Below are 5,504 nucleotides of genomic sequence, written 5' to 3' on the forward strand. Positions count from 1 at the left end.
ATACCAAGTTAATTTGCAAATTGTTCTTTCTAACTCTGTGAAGAATTGAGTTGAAATTTTGATGGGGATTGCATTGAATCTGTAGATTGCTTTTGGCAAGATGGCCATTTTTACAATATTAATCCTGCCAATCCATGAGTATGGGAGATCTCTCCATCTTCTGAGATCTTCCTCAATTTCTTTCTTCAGAGATTTGAGGTTCTTGTCATACAGATCTTTCACTTGCTTGATTAGAGGGATTATATTGTGACTATTGTGAAGGGTGTCATTTCCTTAATTTCTTTATCCTTTAGCCTTTATCCTTTGAGTAGAGGAACACTACTGTTTTGTTTGAGTTAATTTTATACCCAGCCTCTTTGCTGAAGTTGCTTATCTCAGGTGGAACTTTTGGGGTCACTTAAGTATACTATCATATCATATATGCAAATAGTGACATTTTTATTTCTTCCTTTCCGATTTGTATTCCTTTGACTTCTTTTTGTTGACTGATTGTTCTGGCTAGGACTTGAATACTATATTGAATAAGTAGGGAGAGAGTGGACAGCCTTGTCTAATCTCTAATTTTAGTGGGATTGCTTCAAGTTTCTCTCCGTTTAGTTTGATGTTGGCTACTGGTTTGGTGTATATTGCTTTTACTATGTTCAGGTATGGGCCTTGAATTCCTGATCTTTCCAAGACTTTTAGCATGAAGGGGTGTTAAATTTTGTCAAATGCTTTCTCAGCATCTAATGAGATGATCATGTGGTTTTTTTCCTTTGAATCTGTTTACATAGTGGATTACACTAATGGATTTACATATATTGAACTATCCCTTCATCCCTGGGATGAAGCCTACTTGATCATAATGGATGATCATTTTGATGTATTCTTGGATTCGGTTTGCAAGAATTTTATCGAATATTTTTGGATGGATATTCATAAGGGAAATTGGTCTGAAGTTCTCTCTCTTTGTTGGGTCTTTGTGTGGTTTAGGTATAAGCATAATTGTGGCTTCGTAGAAGGAATTTGGTAGTGTTTCTTCTGTTTCTATTTTGTGAAATAGTTTGGACAGTATTGGTATGAGGTCTTCTATGATGGTCTGATAGAATTCTGCACGAAACCCATCTGGCCCTGGGCTTTTTTTTTGGGGGGGTGGGGGTTGGTTGGGAGACTTTTAATAACTGCTTCTATTTCTTTAGGAGTTATGGGACTGTTTAGATGGTTTATCTGATCCTGATTTAACTTTAGTACCTGGTATTTGTCTAGAAATTTGTTCATTTCCTCCAGATTTTCCAGTTTTGTTGAATATAGGATTTTGTAGTAGGATCTGATTTTCTGAATTTCCTCTGATTCTTTTTGTCTCCCTTTTAATCTCTGATTTTGTTAATTTGGATATTCTCTCTCTGTGCCCTCTGGTTAATCTGGAAAAGGGTTTATCTATCTTGTTGATTTTTCTCAGAGAACCAGCTCCTGGATTTGTTGATTCTTTGTGTAGTCCTTTCCGTTTCTCCTTTGTTGATTTCAGCCCTGATGATATTTACTGGCTCTTTAAGTTGGGCGTCTTCACTCTCTTCCAGGCCTAGTATCCTTAGGTCTGATCTTCTCAGTGTGGCCTGGATTTCCTGGAGGTTTTGTGTTAGAGGCGTTTTGCATTTTACCTTATCTTTGATGGTTGTGTCAATGTTTTCTATGGAATCTTCTGCCCCTGAGATTCTCTCTTCTAGCTCTTGAATTCTGTTTGTGATGCTTGCATCTATGACTCCTGATCTCTTCCCTAGGTTTTTCATCTCCAGGGTTGTCTCCCTTTTTGCTTTCTTTATTGTTTCTATTTCCATCTTTAAATCCTGGATGGTTTTGTTCAATTCCTTCACCTGTTTGGTTGTGTTTTCCTGTAATTCTTTAAGGAATTTGTTTGTTTCCTCTTTAAGGGCTTCTACTTGTTTACCTGTGTTGTCCTCTATTTCTTTAAGGGACCTATTTATGTCCTTCTTAAAGTCCTCTATAATCATCATGAGATGTGATTTTAAATCTAAACCTTGGCTTTTCTGTTGTGTTTGGATAGCCAGTATTTGCTTTGGTGGGAGAACTGAGCTCTGATAATGCCAAGTAGTCTTGATTATTGTTGCTTAGGTTCTTGCGCTTGCCTCTTGCCATCTGGTTGTCTCTGGTGTTAGCTTGTCTTGCTGTCTCTGCAGTGGCTTGACCCTCCTGTAAGCCTGTGTGTCAGCACTCCTGTAGACCTGTTTTCTTTCAGCCAGAGCTGGGAACAAAATGCTGCTCCTTGGTTTGTGTGACCTGAAGCTTCCAGGTGGGTCGCTTGAAGCAGAAGAGTTGGTATGACCTCTGCTCTCAGGTGTGTCAGAGCTCCAGGCAGACACCAGAAGTTTCCTGCAGCTGACTACTCCTAGACTGGTTCCTCTTGGGCCAGGAATGTGAGCAGAGGTGGTGGTCTCCCTTGAGCTCTCAGGATTGTCTGTACTTCTGAGAGTCCAGCTCTCTCCCCCATGGGATTTGGGTACAGAGAGCTGTGGGAGTGGCTCAGCTCCAGGTTTAGGTAGAAAGCAGAAGTGCCCTGTCCCAGATAACTTCTGCCTTTGTGTGTCCTGAGGCCACCAGGCGGGTGGCTTAGTACTTTCAATAGCTAATTCTGGCCATGGAGATGGATGCAGATAGGAAATATTCAGGGAGGTAGATAGATGAAGAGATAACCTCACTACAAGTCATCATTTCTGTCTTACTGGGCTGTGCAGAAGCAGTAGCGTCCAGAGGTAGGTTTTGCTACACCAAAGTGCTATGTAGCAACTTCCTAATTGAAACACATCAGAGAGCTTGCAAGACAAAACACCCATACACGTAAATAACTCTCTTTTTGACTGTCCTAAGTTGTTTATTGGATATGAATTTTACAAATATTACGTGGATTACAGTAACGGTGGAGCTGAAGAGTATTGCGCCTTCTCCAGGCTGCACAGTGAGATCCACCAATAGTGTGGTGGAACCCTTTCCAAGGCCATGGCTCTCGTGGCCAGCAGTTGTCAGTCCATGCATCTCCCTGTGCTTGTGGACTGGTTTAGGATCCATTGGGAGTCAGGATTCTTCTGGTAAGTTTATGGAATGGATCAAATGAGGTAACCTCAAAAAATGTATATATGGAATCTTCACCAACCCAGTAGGAGTTCAGGACTCTCAAAGCCCCACACTGGTGCCTCAGCAGCAGACCGAAGGCTTTGAGCAAATTTCAGCTGGTTACCACCATGGCGAACAGGCTTGCCTTAAGTTGCAACCTTAGGAACTAGGTTTGCGACCACCATGGCGGACATGAGTCCTGTAAATGACATAACCTTGCTTAGCCTTGTATCCCAGCCTCTGCACTTGTATCCGGCCGGGTGGGGCAGAGAGGTGCAGACAGAGCTGGCACTGTTGCCAGCATGGGCTCTCAGAAGAAAGCGCATCACGTCGGACTGCTTCTTCCTCCATAGCTCCTGGATGTATTTGTATGCATCCATCTTGGCTCACCTGATGACATTGGGAAGTTCTAGAGGGAGGTTCCTTATGACTTGGGAAATAACACATAAGTCACAAAAACTTAACCAGATTCACAAGGTTCCCTCACTTCCCAAGACTATATAAACAGTAAATACTGAGAGCCCAAACCTACTCCATCTTGGGGCCAGCCTCCATATTAAGAGAAATGACCTATGGCTGAACCTAAGCTGCACCCAAGTACCAGGAAGGACCTATGGCTTGCCCTTGGCCCATACCTCAGAGTTACTCCCTAGCTCCTTCCTAGCAACAGTCAATCAAAGATTAGTCTGATAGTTTCAGATATTCTTTCAGATGGTGGCAGTTCATGGTTTTGCTTCAGAGCACCCACCTGTTGGGTTAGAATAGTCATACAACTCAACCCCTCACCCCCTGAGAGCTCTGGGTTACACCCTCCCATTCTACGGTATCAGATGTGGTGGTGTAGTCCAAACTAGAACTTGTAAATAAAGACCCTAGTGCAATTGCACTGGAGTCGGCTCCTTGGTGGTCTTTTGGGGTTTGCAAGCGCTTCCTGGCACAACAATTCCACTGAGGAGAGGAGACTCTGACATGTCAGAATGCCTGCAAATCCAGTTTTTGTGAGTTGTCAACCATACAGAGGTTGCCTTGAGTTATCCATGATTCTGTAAGTAACCACCAATACACTCCTTAAGTTCATTAAATTGGAGGTTAGTGGTATCATTACTTTGGTCATCAGTTTCCTTTCTGGGTTGAGTAGATTGTTTGCACATGTCTCTCTAGGGAAAGTGTCCTACAATGAGACAAAATATATAGATCATATATTTTGATGTAACTTGATCCTGGAAAGGAGGATTATCTTGGAATATCTTTCAACTTGGGACCAAACAAGAAAACTTGGTTGGCATTAAATTTTGAAAGCTTTTATTTTTTTCCCATACAGTATGAATTCACTGAGGGTTTTCAAAAGGTTTTTGTTTGTCTATTTGTATTTTTGAGGCAGAGTCTTGTCCTGTGGCCCAGGCTGGCTTTGAACTCTGATCTTCCTGCCTTTGTCTCTCAAGTGCTAGGATTACAGGCATGTGTTACTTGATTCTCATTAAGATTGGGAGGGGGTGGTTGGGGATTTGGCTCAGTGGTAGAGCGCTTGCCTAGCAAGCGCAGGCCCTGGGTTCGGTCTCCAGCTCCGAAAAAAAGAAAAGAAAAAAAAAAAGATTGGGAGGGGGCATTGGGACCGTCACAAAAAATCACAGCTGGACACTGCAGAACTTAATGGATCAGAAGGAGCCCAGCCACGATGGCTACATCTACATCACAGCTCCTGCATCTGTGGCTCAGGGAGTACCCAGAAGAGAAGGCAGAAAGGCTTAAGAGCCAGAATATTGAAAAGTCTGTCTCCTAGAAATGGCTGCACAAACAAGATCTGAACAACGGCAATGTCAGTAGGCAATGCTAGCATAGAAGGGGGGACATCTCATGGGATCTCATTCTTGGACAAGGGACTACAGACAACTGATAACTGCCAAGAAAGGGAGAGTTAGCATTTCCCAGAAATTAGCCCCTTAATTGATTGGTTATCCAATATAAAGTGGATATGTAGTGGCCCAGAAGCCATCTACAAACAGACTCAGCAGGTTGTGTGTGTGTGTGTGTGTGTGTGTGTGTGTGTGTGTGTGTGTGTGTAAAACAATAAAGATGGGGAAGAAGCTTCTTCAGTTTGAGAGTAGGGAACATGGATGGGAGGAGTTGGAAGGAGGAAAGGGAAGAGGAATGATACAATTAAAACTTAATTAAAGTGTATAAAACTTGTTTCTGTATATGAACATTTTGCCTGCATGTGTATATGTGCACCATGTCTTTGTTTAGTGCCCTGGAAGGCTAGAAGAAGGTGTTGTGTCCTCTGGAACAGGAGCTATGGGTGTTGTGAGCTGCCATGCGGGCGCAGGGAAACACACCCAGGTGCTCTTCGAGAACAGCAAGCGCCCTTCGTCACTGAGCCATCTCTCCAGCCCCTCCTTGAA

At 42.8% G+C, this 5,504-nt stretch overlaps 1 pseudogene; it reads right to left on the reverse strand.

Moving 5' to 3' along the window:
• Positions 1-2,866: 2,866 nt before the first annotated feature.
• On the reverse strand, positions 2,867-3,485 carry Rpl15-ps1 (ribosomal protein L15, pseudogene 1; annotated as a pseudogene).
• Positions 3,486-5,504: the final 2,019 nt, after the last annotated feature.

The sequence above is a fragment of the Rattus norvegicus genome, chromosome 15 (genome assembly GCF_036323735.1).
Source record: "Rattus norvegicus strain BN/NHsdMcwi chromosome 15, GRCr8, whole genome shotgun sequence".
Taxonomy (NCBI): domain Eukaryota; kingdom Metazoa; phylum Chordata; class Mammalia; order Rodentia; family Muridae; genus Rattus; species Rattus norvegicus.